Genomic DNA, 20,663 nt, shown 5'->3' on the forward strand with positions numbered 1-20,663 from the left:
ACTCTTAGAGTTCCAAGATCTTGGCATCACTGTCAGGAGAAACAGACCCAAGTAATCATCTCAATTTCCTTGGAGAGAGAGAGAAGCAGAGCTGAGGAGTTCTGTTCTTCTCCACTGAAGTACTGGAATGAATCTCCATACTGCTAGCATGGCTGAGACCTAGATTAATACAACGAAAATACCCCACTCTTGCCTCAGAAAGGTAATAAGATGATAAGATCTTTTCACTACCTGTAAGTGGATTTTGCTTTATGTCATCTCTATATAGAATAAAACTCATTGCAAAATTTTTGCAAATTTTGTTAGGGGTCATAAAGCGTATAAATTGACTGGAAAAAAATAATTTAAACTAAGAAGTAAGGGCTGATGAAGAGATATCTCCCAGGAGGGTCACAGATGATGACAATAATTTACAAAAAAAGGAGGTGGGTTATTTGAGAGTGGGAAAACTAGTTCAACCGAATAAGAATTAGAGTGCTAATGTTGGTAATTTAAAAACGAACAGCATAAAATGAAACCGAAAAGCTAAGTAAAATGTGGCTCAAGAGAGAATATTGGCTTGAGTCCTGGCTTTCTCTTTCTTCTCTCCTTAGGTCGTGTCTGGTCTCTAACCATCTTTTGGCAGTTCTGCCACTGATGTGTGTTCCACGTTGCTCTTACTCTACCAGGTTGGGAACTTCCCTAGTACAGGGACTGTCTCCTACTCATCTTTGTGTCTCTAGGGGTGAGCATCCCTCCCAGGGAATAGCCAGCTCCCGATCCATCTGGACTGATTGAAATGACGCTGCTATAGCGTTGAGCTTATTATTCACAGGACTGTCGTATAGAAGCTTTATGAACTCAGGAAATTTGGAAAATTCTACATACCAAAAATTGCCCCGAAAACCAGAGTCAGTGTCTTAAGCGGTTCAATTAAAATGTCATGCACTATTCTCACAATTGTTCTGTTGGAGCCTGCTGTTGTCCCCCAGATAACGTTCCCCTCTGTTGTGCATGGGAGTCAGTGTGAGCTGGAACTGACTTGACGCCAGTGCATGGGCCCTTCATGTAGCCAATGAGAGTCTAGGAGGCTCTGTGAGGTTTGTCGTCCTTGAGTTTTTTGGTAATGTGGGCTCTCATTTTGCTTTCATAATGCTGTGGGCTTTTCCTTTCATTACTGAAGAAACTCACTCTTCAGTTTACAGTCATATTGCCTTAGTATGGACCTTACTGGTGAGCTCACTACACAGCATCCACGGGCACTGGCATAAAGGATGCTCCCCAGGGGTGTCTGTGTCTGCTTCTGCTAATAATTGTTTTCCTTTTCTCATTATTTTTGACATTTTAGAGACCAGACATTGCTCTACTCTCTATTAGCCTCTTGCACTAGACTGGGACCAAGGTCTACAACACAGAGAAAGAAATAAAGGAAAAACACGTGAGACTGAAATGGCACAACTAAGGTGACAACTTTAGCTCATTCACCTGCTGACACCTGAAGTGCCAATCACTTGCCCAGGGAGGTATTTCTTTTTAATGGTGCAGAGCCCGAGCTAGAGCAGGAGTCTACATGTTCCACAGCTGGTCAGTTCTCAGGTGCTGTCAACAGGCAGTATATCAGTCAGCTACTACCGCAGAGCATACAGCCATTACATTTCAGTGGGTACATTAAGGGGTAGACTTCATTCACGTGTGGCTGATCTGGGCTAGCCATGGCTGACAGCTCTGAGCTCTAGTCATGATGAGGTTTGCTCCACATGTCTTTCATCCTCTGTATACCGAAGGCTACCCAGGCAAACCTTTCTGATGACATGACAGAAGGCAGAGGACCACACAATCACAAACATGTCAAGCTGCTCCTGTCTATGAAATCAACCAACACCCAGTGGTCAAAGAAAATAGGAGGGGGCCAATTCCAACCCCCAGGAAGTTGGTTTGGGATCACACAGAGGAAGAGGTGCTTAAAAAAAATATAAAAAGAGGACTCAGATATTCACAGAACCATAGTCTGGTGCCTTTCAGAAGAAACAGAGAGAAATGTGCAGGATTGTGATCTTTGTATTTCTAAGTCCTAGGTCTTTTTACTCTCATATGTGGTTGACAGGACAGTGAATGGATGAAACCTTTTGACAGTATATTTTGCAATGCCTATTAGTAATTTTTACCAGTTGATTTCTAAGACTATATCTGAGATGTACAAAGTTATATATATATATTATTTACCATATATATGATATTACTTATCATATATATGACATTATTTACATCAGTAAAAACTAGAAACAATGGTAGGGAGGGGATTGAAAAAGTATAGGTCAAAAAAAATGTTCCCAGTGCCTAACATGTGGCATCGTGGATGCTCTGATGAATACACATTTATTTCCATTCATTTTAAAAATTATTCTAAGTATCTGACCACATACACTAAACCCTTAGTGTTGGGAAATGTGTGACATATAACATTTGTGGAGTTTTAATCTTATTGTTTGAACTCTCATCCAAAAGTGCACACTGTTCTGGGGAGGAGATGTATGCCAATTGCACAATGAAATAGATCACTAATTTTCCTTTCCTAGTTGCTTTACCAAAGGGTAGTTGGTCAGTTGAGTTAGAGAGGAGAAGTATGGATTGGATTTCAAGAGTAGTTAAACATCCTCTACTCAGTTCATATTTTTCAAAATGTAGCTGAGGCAGAGAATTGGGTTGCTCTCGGCAGAAATTAGAGCTTACTTTCTACAAACACTAAAAAGAGGAGGAAGGAGTATGGGGACACAAACTTGGGGGAAAGCCATCGCGTGAAAATCACTATACAGGAATTTCATTTACTGTGATTTAACAACATCCACAAACATGAAGCTCAAGTTAAGCGCAGTAACTACTACGGTCACCCATAACCTTGCCTTTATGCTGTACCTGTCTCTCTCGTTAAATTAGAATATTAAAGCTACCTTCAATCTTGCATTAGGCACACAAGAAAAAAATGGCAAACTACTTCTATGTGATGAATTTTTAATAAAATATTTACAAGACTTCAGCTCCTGTTCCTGGTTTTCTGCTTCTCTTTCACAGGATGTGGTCAGACACGTTCTCTCCCCCTTCCTCCTTCCCTCCTCTCTCTCTCTATCACTCTCTCTAACCTAGACTTCCCGTCATCTCTCTTGGCCTCGCAGCCTCTAAGCGGCTAGGATTCTTTGGTCTCCTTCTTCTCCGCCATCTTCAGTATTGTCTTGCCTCGGACCCCACATCTCTCAGTCGTGTTGAGATGAATGTAAGGAGATTGTCAGACAGATGTGCTCACTTACTGAACTCATCAGCTACCACTTGGCATGCTAACAATCACTCCTAGGAATGTGAGCCTCAAGTAAACTCGCCAGGAATAGCTCTCGCTGGAGAAACAAAGCAGGGATCTGAAGACTAGATCTGGTTTTTATGTAGGCTGATACCTGACTTTTGACAAACACTATGATTCTGCATGGGATGTTTTTCCCTCAGACAGGATTTGTTTTTGTGCCTGATATAAGACCGTGAACTTGGGATAACGAGTAGCTGAAACAATACCCTCTGGGGTTCAATTTGATTCACAGCACTGCTTCCAATGCTGCCATTCCTGGAAGCAAATGAAGTAACCAGAGAGAGAATGTCAGAACCAGGCACCAGGTCAGGATTTTACCATGGTTCCAGGAGCTATGGATGAAACTCAGAGAGAAACACTGATTGTTGGTCCCAGGGGAGACTCGCAAAGGGAAAACCAGCCATTTCCAGACAGAGTAGCAGACAGTGGGAGAGATTACTCACCTGAAAGTGGATCAAGTGGTGACCCTGGAAGGCCAGCTGGGGTTCAGAGGAGTAGTTGTAAAAGCACTAAAGGGGCGATGTGAACTGTAATTTGCAGAGAAGTTTCAGGAAAGAATCGGGTCCATAAGGCTTCCCCAAACAAGAAGCTAAACCCTGCAAATGGAAGGCCCAAAGTAAATCACACTCACTGCCATCGAGTCAATCCTGACTCATTAGAGCGACCCCATCAGGGTTTCTGAGACAATAACTGTGGAAGCGCTAGTCTTTCTCCCACGCAGCTGCTGGTGGTTTCGAACTGCCGACCATGCAGATGGTCAATGCAGAGCCACTACACCACGGTAACCACATTAGTAACACTGGCAACTTACTGAGAATTTACCGCAAGCTAAATGCAGTATCTTAAATGCATTTAGTGCATCATCTCATGTAAAAGTAGGAAACGTGACACACCGGCCATGGGGGAATAGCGCGGAGGGTTAAAACGAAGACGCCTGGAGGATCCCGGGAGGAGCAGGGCCAAGAGCCTCAGTCAGGAATTACTTAAGGCATTTTACTTTTAGTAGGTAAAAGGAAACCAGTAGGCAAACAATTGCTTTTCCTTTGAGCCTCTTTTAATGAAATAAATGCACATGTAAGTTAGACATCATCACCCAGTCACTGGGCTAAGCAATATATACGTGCGCATTACTGGGCTCAGCAGTGTACAGGTGCCCTTTCTTTCTGTCTTCCCGGGAAGTCTGAAATACGCTTGTCTGACAAAGAAAAGGCAGAGAGTTTGAAATCTTTAGTAATGGGTCCAGATTCCACAACGAGGATAGGGCAGATCCAGAATATGAACCCAGATTAATTTTCCCTTGAGCCTCTGCCCTTAACACGCTCCCTCTGGTCTTTTCTTAGTGGATCACACCTGCAGCTCTCTGTCGGAGATAGTTCTTGTCTTCACTACGAGATCTGTAGCAGAACCCATGACATACACGGTCCGCTATCTTTATAAGGAGAGAACTCCCCAAATTGTTTTCCTCCTAAGGGACAATTGGACACCACTTTAAACTCAGAATAAGCACACACCACTCGTTTAGCAAACGTATCTTCTCTTCAGATCAGATCAAATACTTGATAGCAGATGCTTAATGCTAAATCACAGCGCTCAGCTCCGTGTCATCATATCTGCCTGCATGTCTTTACCACCCGTCATCCCTCTGGATGCGAGAGCACGTGACAATGTGGACCGACTCACAGCTACATATAGGTGTCACTTCACTCTTCTGGGGACAGTTTCCTCAGAGTCTTGGAGAATTAGCTAACAGTGCTAAAGGTGAATGAAGGAAATCTTTGCTGCACGTTCCTTTAAATCAACATTTGAAGGTATAAATTGTGGTAACTATATAGAATTCTCGGTGGGGATTCAATATAGCATTTACCGTTATATTCTTAAGCCTGCAAGGTGTTTTTCTTTCAAAAGGAGAGAGAGCACTGTGGTCCAAAGGTTAGTTTCTAATTTTTGTCTACATTTAAAAAAAATCAATAGTTCATTTGCTTAATGAGAGCATGTCTTTCTCCTCTCCTGAAAGCTACATATTCCTGTTGAATAATGGCCATGTTGTCTGCCCAGAAGGCGTATCCCATTGGAATTATGACAGGGTTTTTATCAGGAAAAAAAACTCTTCCCGCAATGGAACTCCTCACCAAGGCGCTCCTTATTCTCCCCCCCCCCCCCAGATATAAGCGACTCAACTAAACAACTATTGTAGACCGCCTTGTAGACGCAGAGATGGGATAGTTGGAGAAAGAATATGACAGATGAATATGCTCTTATATCGACTCTCCAGGAACTCCCTTCAGAGCAGGCAAAACAGAAATGGAAAGAAGCTTCTCACCACTTCAGGCAGGATATGCAGGCAGTCTCTACCAGGTACATGGAGACATGAAGGAGGAACCAATGCATTCCTCCTAATGGAATAAAGGATGGCCAGCTGAGAATGTGGCACAGTATTTTCTGACCCAAACGGTGCAGAGTGAAATTCCCCCCTGGGTCACTGCGCTTGCTACACATGTTGTGAATAAGACACAAACTGCCCACTTGTTCCAGATGATCCTTCCACAGACAGGCTGTACAGCCAGCAACCTGGGTAAGTGTCTTCCTGCAGGGTAAAGGGCAGGTTTTCTTTCTTCTAGGTATCATAAAGGTAATGGCGCCTTTGGGGACAAAAAGGCAGATTTGTTTAGAGTCCATTATAGACAATATTAGACTTCTGAAACTGTGGGTTCTTTAGCTGTGATGTAAAAGAAAGACATGAGTAACATCCACCAGGGTCCTTCTGTGGGACATGGGGGACATGTCCTGTGGGACATGGGGGACTGGGTGTGTAAAGGTGATACAAACGGGAAACCCATGCGCCTTGCTCTGCAGGGCATCGTTCTTTGTCTCTGACCTAAGAATCTCATGTCTTCTTCAGTAGCCATGAAAAAGTACCTTTACTAGAGATTCGATACTGGTGGAAGTCTTTAGGATGATGAGCTTTTCCTCTGAGCAGTGGACGAGGCGGGTGCTGCTAGTCCCTGGACACTGCACATTTTGGTGCCTCAAATGTTAGATGTGTTTCTGGTATGTCTGACCTGCTGGTTCCAAAAATGGCACCTGTCTTCCCCAATTCACTCAAGGTTTTGAGGGATAGGACATACGCCAAGTGCCGGACAGCACTGTTTACTCTGCTCGCCAATTACAAAGACTAATCAGGATATTTTAATGCAGGGTTAGCTAGCCTGAGACAGAAGAAGTGCACATTGGCCTTATTTAAAGTAGTCTGTGTTGTGCTAAATATTTTGATGAAGTTATAATTCCCGTGATGTCTTTTGATCCAAAGATATATTTAAACAGTACAAATTACATGAACTTGGAATTTTACACAACTCTCCCTTGGCCTTTATTAGGAACTGAATCGCAGGCAGTTACAATGTTTTATCTTCTCAATGGACCAAAAATGAGTTACTGTTTAATAAATAAGGCGTCTTGGTGGCGGTGTAATGGACTATCTGTTTGACTATCAACCACAAGGTCAAGTGTTCCAGCCCTCCAGCTAGTCTGTAAGAGAAAGATGAGACTTTCTGCTCCCAGATAGATTTATAGTTTCAGAAACCCACGGGAGAAGTTCCACTCTGTCCTACAGGGTGGCCATGAGTTATAATTGCCTGGCTGGTAGTGAGTTTGGTACAATTAATAGAGATTCCAAGTTCTGAAACCCAAAGTGGGTCTGTCAGAGTTCAAACGCCTTTATTAACATTAAAATGTTCCAGTCTGGTTATAAGATGGCACAACTTCTCCAACAGTGCACAGAAACGCTTAAAAGAAAAGTTAATTTTTTTCTTATAGGGAAGCTTACAGCCACCCTCATCACTGAAACATTTAATATGAATTACCCTTCCACTTATATATATTAACAAGTGTTATGAAATGTTTACTGTGTAATTTGGAGAGGAAAAGTAGGTCTTGAAAATATTTTTGAAATTTTCTATGAAATCTTATATTTTTGACTCCCTAAATTGCCCCTACACCTTCCATATATGCGTCTTTCTAATTTTCTTTTTTTCTTTTTTAACACTCCTCAAGCTGTGTTCTGATTTTGCAGAGGACAACTTGCAGTCTCTCTGTATATTACAGAGCCCCCCCCCCCAACTGAAAAGAAAATCAATTCTATCATAACAATCTTGCAGAACAAAAAACTGTCCCTTTGGGTTGCTTTACCTTTATAGTTTTAAGGCTGAAGAGTGATTGGTGGGTTCAAGCCACTGACCTTAGGATTGGCAGTTCAGTCAGTAATCAGTGAGCTACATAGGTTTATGTACAGCTTCCCTTGGAAGTCTTTTAATACCTCATTCTTTTTCAAATATTTCTTACCTTCTCAAATTTAAAACTAGGATGATAAATTAATAAATAAGAATAATTTAATAACTAAAAATTTAGTGAAACATCATATCTAAGAAACAAGTTGATGGGGTCTATACAACACAGTTCTCTGAATCAGCTCCCCAAATAAATCCAGGAGCTGTTTCCTCAGAAGCCAGGAGCCCAGGCATTCTTTGCTGTCCATTCTTAGCCTGGAAGCTCCACTGAAGCTTGTTCACTATGGGTGACCCTGCTGGCATCTGAAACATCCGTGACATCACTTGCAGCAGCCCCAGCATCACACACGCCAGCACAGTGTGACACATTGACAGACGACTGGGGGCCCCAACTTAACAGCCTTGTTAGTATTTCATGGGTGCTGGCAGAAGTCATGAGATTCCTGGGTCAGATATATATGAAAACATTTCATAGGAAGGAGGAGGAGGAGTGCTCAGATGTTCACAGAGCCGTGGAACTGAATTTAAGTGATCTAGGGAGAGAGTCAGGTGGGGATGGTGGGGGACAATAAAGAAATCTATGGAGTATAAAGTAGCCAGATGCACGTAATGTCAGGACAGCAAGCATTAGGAAATGTTTCCAGGTGAAGTGGTTTATGATTAGAAAATCATCCTTTGCCTTGAGTCTCATGAAGTTTGCTATGATCATAAAAGTCGTTTTGGACAGACAGAGATAGAATAGAAAGGAGGAAGAGGCTGTTTAGGCCTCTTCTAGAAGTTTGATTTGAAAGGATATTAACTAGAGAGATATGGGGCGTGGTAGATGGCTTTAAAGATAAGATGGGGAATGACAGAACAGATGGGTATAGCACTATGGAGACAGAAAGACTGGTGATATTCATGGGAATAAAAATCACTAAAGTGGACACTTTCATGAAAAAGATAATCACACATACACACACACAAAGTAGGATAAATTAAAGAGGCTCATGTGTGCACTGCAGTTAGTAATGACACTGGAGAACTTAGAACTCAGGCCTATACTTTGTTCCCTTAACCACAGCTCTTTTGAAATGTCATTTGGTATTGTATTTTCATCGCAACCAACGTTTCAAAGAGAAGAAAAAGTACTAGCTCTATGACAATTAGGCAGCTCAAAGTAAACTTTCACTATTAAAATACAGTTTTTCTGAGAATATCCTTTGAAAATATACATCTAACCAAGACCATCAATACATGGCAGAAATGGTTGAAGTATTTTTTATCAGTTTGTGTTATTTTATTTGCATGGTGTCATGATTGAGATGAACCTCGGGGCTCATTTCCCTATGTTATAATTTCCCAACGCATCAACCACCCAGAAAGCTGGAAGTCATTGCTGGTTTTGCTCTTTGTTCCCTGTAGTCATCCCTTCTCATTCATGGGCCTTCATTAGCTTGGGGCCTCCACTCCTAGCTCCTTCCTAGGCTTCCAGTTGAAATGAGGAGACCAACTGAAGAAAACAGCCCAGGACATAGAGAATGGGGACTTGAGTGCCCCATCTCCTCCAGGACCCTCAAGACAGCATCAGACACACCTACTTTTGTATTTTTAATTTTTGTTTTGCTTAGAAATGTTATTTCATTTGGAAAACATTTATTAAATGTGAGTTCTGGGTCATGTACTAAACTGCACTGCCTTCAATCCAGAACGCCAAGTTATCCTTTAATAGAAGTACAACAAAAGTAAACAACAAAATTAAACGCAAAGGATCTTACAGAAGGAAGAATGAGCTGTCTTCATTTATTCTGTCAAAGGTGATGGAGTTTTAATTACAGAAATACTTAACAGTATACAGATAAACATACTGTTACATATCATGTAAAATTAATAAAGTAATAAAGTAAAATTTCCCACTGTGACAGCTGGCAGTTTAATGTTTATCATTTTTTCAAAATGAAGGCCATCATTTAGGGATGTGTTTGTGTCCATAAACTTTTGTTCTTGCAGCTGAACCCAGAAATTCTTGGTTCTCTCTGTTCTCTATTATCTCTATTCTGATCTTTATACATAGTAAGGTTTTCTATTTTTAAAAGGTATCTTTCTATGTAAATTTGAAGGTGGTAAGTGGATTCTATTTATTTTGTCTCTAAAGACAATTGTACATTTTTTTGTGGCAGAAAAGTTGGCCTTTTCCCCTGACACAGTCCCCTTCATAAGCTTCTCTCACAGCATGATTTGTTTACACCTACCTTAGGCTGGGCTCCCTAGATAAAGTAAACTATTGATGCTCCTGTATGGAAACATAAAGAAAGATTTTTCTCAAGGAAATGGGTCATACAGTGAGATATGGGCAAGTTCCAAGTTTATGGATGAGATATCATGCTGAAAGCTTCTCCTTACTCATGTAACTGCAGGGGCTGATGGACCCAAGATCGGCAAGTCTCATGTGAAGCTGCTGGCAACGAAGGCAAATAAATCCAAGTTTGGCAGGTAAGATGGCAGACTGCTGAAGCACAGGCCAACATCAGCAAGCAATCTAGCAGGCAACTGGCTCAAGTCCAAAGTACCAAAAGTCAAAAGTTGATGCGCGTGTTAGTCTGGGTTGACTAGAGAAATAAATCCAGAGACACATATATGTATGTAAGAGAGAGTTTTATATCAAAAAGTAATTGTATATTATGAAAACATCCCAGCCCAGTTCAGATCAAGTCCATAAGTCCAATACTAGCCCATACGTGTGATATCAATCTATAAATTCCTCTTCAGACTCATGCCAACACATGCAATGATGCCAAATACAGGAAGACCACAGGCCAGTGGGTGGGAAGTGTTGTGGATCCAGTGGTGGTGGAAGTATCTCCAGGGCTCTGGCTGGCATCAGCATAGCTCCATGTGACTTTTCAACAGGAAGGTGAAGCAGAGAGAGTGTGTGTGTCCCGCCTCCAGGGAGGAATACAGGAGTTCCCAGAATCCTCAAGAGAAGGTCATGCCCACACAGAGGCCTCATTGGCTATGACCTGATTGACAGGCTAGGCTCCACCAATTCGCTCAAGTTGACAGGAGATGATGGAACTTCCCCAGTGGCCCGGATGCAGGATGTGGATCTAGTGAAAAAGCAGACCGGTTTTTACCACCCCTGAAGAAACAGTGATTGGCTGCTCATGGCAGATTTAATCATGAATATTATCGCAGATCTCATCATTATATATATATCTATATCATAACCGCCAAACCACTAAGAATCATGTCCCAATCAAGTTGACATACAACCTTAGCCATCAACACTCCATACTCTTTTATGCAATTGTTTCTGCCGCTAGAGGTTGGGCTCTGGGTTGGAAGTAGAGACAGATAGGTGGAAAGCCAGTGTTAATTAACATATAGGTAAATCAGCAGTGCACCCCAAAGAATGAGCATTTAAAGCATTCCACCTGAACAAAATCAAAGACTAAATACATTTATATCCAGAGGCAGAAGGGGTAGAAAAGTCGAAGACTCCAGATGAGAAGATAATTGCACTGACTTTATTGATGTTCTATAATTTACCTCTTTACTTGATCCCTCTGGGTTCCATTGGTTACACAAACTTACAGGGGAAAAAAATTCAGGATTAAAAGAATTCACTGAGGATGTCAACAAGTTGTAAAGCCAGTGAGAAATGCTCAGGATAGTTGTTTACCAGTATATATTGCAACGTTTCAGATCTGCTAATAGATGCCCCCAAAGGCATACCACGTTGCTGTAAACCTCAACTTGGAGGTATGAAGCTCCAGTTCCTCTGGAGTCAGGACATCCAGCTCCCAAATTAAGCACCCAGAGGTATCTCACTCGACTAAACGTCAGCCCAAAGGCACTCAGCTCCATTTCTGTGAGTCAGCAAACCCAGCTTCCTGTCTGATGTGCCCAGAGACACCTCATTCCAGTAAGCCTCTGCCACAAAGCACTCAGCCCCACTGCTATGAGTCAGCAAGTTCAGCTTCCTAATTAGGTTCCCAGAGGCACCTTGCTCTGCAAGCCAGCCTCCTGCATAGAATCACTCAGCTAAATTTGCTAGGTGGGTTAGGCAGTCTGTGCTGGGGAATCTGCTTCTCCTTGGAGGTCATAACTAGTAAGCCAGGCAGTTCCCGGTGAAGGGATCCTGGGTCCAGAGGACGGGTTCCACTCCTAATTCTTGCGGGCAATGAGATCACTCCTCTTCCTTCTCAGAGGCCTCCTTTTATACAGGGGAGGATGGTACTGCAGGGGATCCTGTCTACAAAGACTCACAGGTGAATCCTATCCCTACCTTCGCCCAGCTTCTTACTAGTCCCAGGCAGGGAAAGATCATTTGGTGGGAGTTAGATAATTTAACAAGAGGAGCCACATAAAATAATCTGTTGCCCCTGCAATAACACAGAGATTTTTTTTAAAGACTAAAAAATGAAACACAACTTCTTGAATTTTTCTCCAACAGGTTCCAGGTAGAGTTTGGAAGGTAAAATAAAGTCCACCGTATAATTTTGATGACTTAATGGATTAAGTGGTATTTAAAGTTGCTCAGTGTCACTTTTGCTTAGTGTCTCTTTCCCCAGAGGCATAGGGAACCGGAATGATTAATCAAGAAGAAATAATGTAACCCTGGCAAGTTCTAATTCTTATGAAAGGAAATCGCCTACTACCTCAGACCAGTCAGGTCAAGTAATATTAACCTGTGGCTAAGAGGGTGATTGTTTGATTCTCCACTCCATTTCTAGAGCAGGGTCTGTTCATTCCCTACGACGAGGGTAATTGCATTGAGGAAGTCATCATTCAGAATCAAACCCTGCATATTTTATTATCGAATATTGAACCTTAATTATGGATTTAACAATATTATCTCCATTTCATAGATGATGGCTTTGGATATAGGGTTGCTATGAGTCACCATCAACTCAACGGAGATAAGTTTGGTTTGGAGTTAATGGCCATGGACATCCTTAATCATTTATTTCTACGTACTGCTTTTCATAATAGGGATTTTATGAATTTATTTACTCCAGTTCAATTCCTCCAATTGGGGACACTAAAGAGAGACAGACAACATGGGATTTAAATTTAAAAAATAAACTGCAGAGATAATTTCTCTGGTCAAGCAATTGAGGAGCAATAAAATCTAAGATTCTACCAAGGTATTGTACTTGAACCTATACTAGCTGTTTTCCAAGTATTTAAAGGTTTGGAAGAGAATTTATTCAGGCATAATTAAATATATCTATCTGGCCACGCATAATTTTTCAAAAGTCCTCTGGAAAAAATTCTAGAATTCTGGAACTCTGGAGTTATTTATGATGCAATATTTATATTTTATTTTTAAACAGAAAAAAACCACCTTTTTTGGCTAGGGACAATGCTCTTATAATTTAAGTGGAATTTTCAAAAGCCAACAAATTAATGTCTGTTCACAATTCTCTTTGACTTATCTTAATTGACTTGATACCCCTTGACTCATGCAGTTCTGCACGGGCATTCTGCAAGGAGGTCATTCATTAAGCTGACAAATGGAAAGTGTCTAGGCATTGATCATAGTACATCCCACGAGGAGTGATTTGCAAGCAAGCTCTAACTTCCTCTCACAGAGGATAAGTAGATAACTTATAAGCTGCCATATGTTCACAATTATATTATAAATAATGAAATAGTCAGGAAATTTTAGGCTAAATAAAAATGCAAGAACAGTTTGTGCTTTCCTAAAGAAGAAAAATAAATCTAATCTCATGTGATTTCCAATCAGTTGGCAGTGACATATTCAAGTGTTGGGCTAAGGAAGACTCTGAGGTCATAGCTAAGGTCGATGGGAGTCAGTGCTTTGAGGCAGTCATTGGGGCGGGGGGGGGGGGGGGGCGGTCTGTAGTGAACACAGCAGGGCCCTGTGCCATGATCTTATCATCTCCAGGGTAAACTCTAATAGGATGAACTGTCTCTATGGCAGCAAAGCCAAGTTAACAGAGATTCTATTGACAATTTTTCTAATATCCAATCAGCAAACATTGATTATCAATATCAATATTGACTTTAGTTAGATTGAAATTTACCTGTGAATATACAAAATTTCAAAATGACTTCATAAACAATCAATAGGAAAATTAATAACTATAAGCTTTGTAATATTCCCTTGTTGGGATTTATGTGATATTTGTTTTTCTACCATTAGTGTTTGTTCTAAAATTTAAACAAACCTTGTCTTCAAAAATTTACTATAAGGTATACAAAACAGGATTATATGCTCCATGAACATAATATATGTATGAGAGACTGAAATGATAGAAAAAGTTCAAATAGAGAAATCACTTCATGATTTTGTTTGTGTCTCAAACAAGACACAGAGTAAATCATCCTAAAATAACTGAATTGCTATTATTTTTAAGTTTTCTATTTTCTTGAGAAATAATTCAGAATGACATATCTTTAATAAACAACCTCAAACTGGCTAATAGTAATATAAAAAATTGTAACGTTTTTAAATGTGACATTGATGGGTAGAGATTTTGCATAATTTAGAACTATTTATCTTACTTTTTGTTTCTACTATTTGTCCTGCAAGCGATTTGTTTAAAGATTTCAATATGAAATATTTTGTTCCTCCTGTTCTAATTGACAGCATTTATTCTTTGTTCAACTATATATATTCTGATTTATTCTCAAATGCACCTCCCCTATGTGGAGAGAAAGTATATATAATCTCATTATTTTGTCAGATAGTCCACTAAAAATATATGCTGCTTTTGTCTTCATATATTGCAGTTATTGATTTCTCAACCAAATATAGTCTTTTTCACTCTGCTGAATAAATGGCCAAAGATAGATTTTTTTTAATTTTAACAATCCATTGTGAACATTTGATACTAGAAACTCTTCAGATATCAAAATGTGAATTCAGAACTCCCTTAATTTATCATATTCTAATGTCAGCTGCTCTAAACCAGAAGCATGACTTTTTTTAGCTTATCGAAATTTCAATATGGGATGGAATACAGGTAATTAGAAAACCAAAGCCGGTTACCAAGTGCCAAACCCAGTTATAGTAATGGATAAGGTGTTGAAGCCAAGTATTTTGGCTCACTTAAAATTACTCCCTTAACCAAGGATGTGTGTGTGTGTGTGTGTGTGTGTGTGTATGTGTGTGTGTATTTGGGTGTATCAGTTCAAAGTATCTCTCCAATAAGACTACTATAATACTAGGATTTTACTTATTAAATTATAATCTGAGATTCTTTGCTCCTTTATAGAAAATCTCTCCCTCAGACAACTAATCCCATTCATTTTGTATCAACTGTTTTCAAAGGATATTATTTGCCCCACCTTCAAATACTTTAAATACAGCAACTCTGTAAGACTGAATGGAACTGCCTCTGTGAGCATCCAAGGTACTAAATCTTTATAGGAGCGTCTTTCTCCCATGGAGATGCTGGTGGGTTTGACCGACACAGCTTGAGATCAGCAGCCCAATGCATCACATACTACACCAGCAGAACTCCTTAAAATAATTCTAAATAACTTCATGCATTTATTTGATTAACTGCATACATATTGGCTTGTCTTGGTGGACAAGAAGAAAACTATCCTTTTTCTACAGACAATATTCTTTATTTTCCAACATTTCTCATAAATGGATGAAAACAGCATGATGGTTTTCTTCTAAGCAGTCAAATAAAAACCGGGACACCCACCCTTTCCAAAAGTTTACCCTGAATTGATTACTCTCTAGCTCCTGTAAAAGGCTTGAGAGACAAACACTTGTTTGAGTAAAAGTAAATGGATCGTGTACTCTGTTATACTGAGCAAAGTCTTATTGCAAAGTACCTAAGAGAGATCAGTCCCTGGAGAAGGACAATTGCTTGGTAAAGTGGAGGGACAGTGAAGGAGGGGGGTGGCCCTCAACAACATGGATTGACATGGTGGCTGTATCAATGGACTCACACAGAGGAACAATTGTGAGGATGGACCAGGACCATGCAGTGTTTCGTTCTGTTGTGCATAAGGTCTCGATAGGTCGGACCCAACTCAATGACACCAACTGATAACAGCAGGAAAAATTGCATAGGCTAGAACTGGAACTTAAGGCAAGCTGGTTCAACTGTGAAATCAAGTTGAAGGAGAAAATGATTCATATTCTTCTCTTAGGGGCCTGGTACCAACGCTGTCTTGGAGGCTGTTGTGGAAATGCGGAGGACAGAGGAAATTTGAAGTGTAAGGAAGATCACAGAAAGACCAAGTCCGGTTCCGTGCTTTCATTATCTGTCTAGATAAGTCAACTGAGGCTCGGAGGAATTATGATTTGCCCAAATTTACACTGCAAAAGAGATGAGAGAAGGACACGAACTAGATTGCCAGAGCCCTAGACTGTGATTCTTAAATGCATGCTTAGAAAGTCATAGACCCACAGCTATCTCCGAAACTAGCTTTAAGAAGCACTTAACAAGGAGAACCAACTGAAGGCCAAGGAGTCCTTGGATGGGGCAAACAGTTAATAGATTTATTGCTAGCTCAAAGGTTAGGGGTGTGAGGCCATCAAAGGTACCTCTAAAGAAAGCCCATACAATCTGCTTCTGAAAAAAATCAACCATTAAATACTAGGAAATACAATTGACTCTGGTACACATGATTCAGAGTCAACTGGATGACAACTGGTCTGGTTTTTACTTATGACCAAGTCCTGCAGGAGGAATCTCAAGGATCAGAAGATGGGTAGGATGATGTCTACTTCTCTACGGAAATAATTGACTATTTATCAAGAACTGGTGTATAAAACAAGCAGGAGGCAAGACTCCTCTCTTGCTATTATAATGTTCTTCTCTCTCATCCTTCCTGTCCTCTGAAGGTTGACTGAGTTGCATGATCACTGGCTTATAGCCAGAGCTGAGTAGAAAGCAAGCTTTAAAGTACGCCCCATTCCTTCCTCCTTACCTATTATATTGTTGGTGTTGGTCTGTGGCTGGACTGCCAACTGTATGTCTTCTGTTCGTTTACCTTGCTGATCTTCACAGTAAACTGATGGACTAGACAATAATTATATGATCTGCTTTTGTAAATAGGAATCATCTTTTCTCAGAAAGTGTAACTAAGGTCACACTGTAAGTGGCAAAGTCAGGGTTGAAATTCACATTTTTGTGACACCAAACCTTTAGCGTTCCCAACTGCTTATGGGATGACTCCGATCTCACCTGATCCTTACAGCCACTCTGTAATCACTCCCATCAGCTGCACTCTGTAGTGAGGGAATGCCCTTTCTTTTCTGCCTGATTCTGCTTCAACCAACGCTTGTTTGCCTCCTGGGTCCCATTGACACATTGATATCTGAACAGTCTCTTATGTAGAACAATGGTTTTCTTATGTTTTGCTCAGCTATATACAACATCAAAACTGAAACACTTTGGTCTTTATATTTGCACCCAAGGAGCCATCTGCTACAATTCCCTCATATCTTGAGTCTAACAGTAGATGGTTAGAGTAGTACATCCCTAGATAATTTCTGAGAATTAATTAGGATCTGGTATTCTTGGTGAAGTTAAAAAGGAGGATCTCAGGAGATAGATGATAGGCCTGTGGTAATCACATAATCTGGTGTCAATTTAAGGATTAAGAGTATAGGGGTGGAGTCGAAACTGTCAATCTGGAGATAGCCAAGGAGACTTCTGTGTGGGCATAGCCTTCTCCTGAGAATTCTGCGAAATCTGGTATTTCCTCCTTGGAGGCAGAAGACATCTCTCTCTCTGGTACTCCCTGGGAGACATTTCAGAAGACAAGCCAAATGGACACAACCAGACCTCAGAGGTTGGAGAAGCCATAGAGAGGTCCCTGCCAGCATTGAGATGCTTATAACACCACTGGACCCAAAGACTTTCTACCCACTGGCTTGTGCTTGTCCTGCATTTGGCTTCATTGCACGTGTTTTGTGAGTCTGAAGAGGACTTTATAGATTGGTATCAGACATATGGGCTAATATCAGACTTATGGCCTTGGACTAGACTGGGTTGGAAGTTTTCTCAATGTTCAATTGCTCTTGTATATAAATCTCTCTTTTTTATAATTTTATTAGGGGCTCATACAACTCTTATTACAATCTATACATACATCAATTGTGTAAAGCACATTTGTACATTCATTGCCCTCATTATTCTCAAAATGTTTGCTCTTCATTTAAGCCCCTGGCATCAGGTCCTAGTTTTTCCCCTCCCTCCCCGCTGCCCCTTCCCTCATGAACCCTTGATAATTTATAAATTATTATTTTATCATATCTTGACCTATCCAACGTCTCCCTTCACCCACTTTTCTATTGTCCGTCCCATTGGGAGGAGGTCACATGTAGATCCTTGTAATCGGTTCCCCCTTTCCAACCCACTCTCCCTCTACCCACCCAATATTGCCACTCATACCACTAGTCCTGAAGGGATAATCCACCCTGGATTCCCTGTTTCCAGTTCCTATCTGTACCAGTGTACATCCTGTGGTCCTAGCCAGACTTGTAAGGGATCATGATATTGGGTGTGGGGGGGGGGGTTAGGAACTAGAGGAAAGTTGTATTTTTCATCATTGCTACATCACACCCTGACTGGCTCGTCTCCTCCCTGAAACCCATCTGTAAGGGGATCTACAGTGACCTACAAATGGGCTTTGGGTCTCCACTCTGCACTCCCCCCTCATTCACTATGGTAAGATATTTATATATGAGGATGGGGAAATAGATCTATGTGCATATATTTATAGGTTTAGTATTAAGGTAGCAGAAGGACATTGTGCCCCCACTCAAGTACTCCCTCAATGCAAGAATACTTTCTTCTATTAAATTGGCATTCTATGATGCTCACCTTCACGACACAACCTCTGAAGACAAAGCGGGTGAATAAGCAAATGTGGTGAAGAAAGCTGATGGTACCCGGCTATCAAAAGATGAAGCATCTTGGGTCTTAAAGGCTTGAAGGTAAACAAGCAGCCATCTAGCTCAGAAGAAACAAAGCCCACATTGAGGAAGCGCACCAGCCTGTGTAATCACGAGGTGTCGAAGGGATCAGGTATCAGGCATCATCAGAACAGAATAAATCTCTTTCTTATACACATATGTGTGTCCATGGATTTGTTTCTCTAGTCTACCCAGATTAACCAAAGGCCCATGGCCTATTTGCTAAGATGGCCATTGTGTGTGTGCATAGCTGCATGTGTATCTATGTCAATGTATGTTTGTGTGTGTGTGTGTGTGTGTGTGTCTGAATGTTGCTCACAAAGTATTTTGATAATTTGGCTACAAGTCTGGGATCTAAAGGAACGTGATCACTTAGTATTTTTTGTTGTTTTTGGTAAAAGTCACTTAACATATTTTAGAGACAGCTAGTCTATGAAAAATTGAGGGTAAAAATAACTCGTGATATTATTGGGAGAATTAAGTGAGATCATTTACATAAACATTTCTCAAAAGGTTTCTGACAAATAAATAATGGACACTCATTAAACACTTGTTCATTTACTCTACAAATATTAAGCACCTGTGTCTACAGTCCTCCAGGCACAGGAATGTGAAGATGAATCGGGTACACAAACTTTTTTGGATAGTTGGCCAACAATTTGAATGTTGGCTTTTCATTGAGAACTGCATGCTTCAGGAGTTCTTTCTGAAGACTCTTATCCATAAGTTATTGTAAATTTTACCATTTATTATTGAGAATATACTATCTTTTTAATAGAGTCTACATTGTTTTGGAAAAATCTGTGTTTCTAGCTTATCTTGCTTTCATTCCCTTTTTAACTTACCATATTTCAACTTTGTCTAATATCTATTTTATCATTAAATACTCTTACTGGGGGCTCTGACATCTCATCACAATCCATACATTCATCCAATGTGCCTCAAGCACATTTTCACATATGCCACCACCTTCTCAAAGCAGTCTCTTCTCACGTGAGACCCTGATTATCAGCTCCCCATTTTGTCCCCCTCCCTGCCCCACCCACCCTCCCTCATGAACCCTTGATAAGCTATAGATTATTATTTTCTTATCTTACATCGTTCTCTGTTGCCCCTCACCCACTTTTCTGTTGTTTGTTCCCCTGAGAAGGGGTTATAGGTTGATCCTTGTAACTGATCTAATATCTATTTTTATATCATGACCTATTTTATTTTATGAGCTTTTGCCTTTAACTGCTTTATAAAATTTTATATTCTAGAAAATGGTTTTATTGTTTCTTTATATTCCTGATATATATGGTTTAGATAATTTTAAATATTATTTCATCACTTATCATCCTTACCTTTTTAATATGCATCCTGCTATGCAGTTTCTTGTTATTTTTATTTTTCTACTTTTACCATTTTATTGAACTTTTTCTTTTCTTAAAATGTATCTATGCTTACCACCATTATTTCCAAATAACCGGTAGGAATTGTAGCAATAGTGGGGGCAGCACCGAGTATATACAAATAAGAAGGGTTGGAAGCCTTCCCCTCTCCAGCGTCTCTAGCTGCCCTGCCGTGGTGGTTCAGGAAGCTGAATAACGTACTCAGAAAGGACACTGTAGTGAAAAGTAACTGATTATTGCATTTACATGAAAATAACATGAGCTGTGTATTTTTTTCCAACCACACAACCCCTTCACCTGGTAGTTTCTGGTGTGTACAAGGCATGTATGTGTTATTCCCATAGACATGTTATATGCTGAAAATATATTATCACATAGACTCGTGAGGGATGGAGACAGTCCCTCAGGTCTCTATGACAGCAAGGTCTTTCTCTTCTCGTGTGCCACTTAACTCATCTCGGCCTCGCAGCTGCTTAGGTCACAGTTACTTGAAAATCAAATGTATTCTCTACTAATCCAATCATTACAGTAAGGGAACATTCTGCAATTACATTAGCTTTTCACCAGAAATACGATGGTATTTTTTTGGATAGAAGTTCCTCTTGAGCCTTTCTCTTTTGGCTATCTTGTTGTTAGGTGCTGTCAGGTCAGTTCTGCTGGTTCTGACTCCTAACAACCCTATCTATGTACAGCAGAGCAAAACACTGCCTGGTCCTATGCATCCTCACAATTGTCCTTCTGTTTGAGCCCATTGGTGCAGC

The sequence above is a fragment of the Tenrec ecaudatus genome, chromosome 4, assembly GCF_050624435.1.
Source record: "Tenrec ecaudatus isolate mTenEca1 chromosome 4, mTenEca1.hap1, whole genome shotgun sequence".
NCBI lineage: Eukaryota > Metazoa > Chordata > Mammalia > Afrosoricida > Tenrecidae > Tenrec > Tenrec ecaudatus.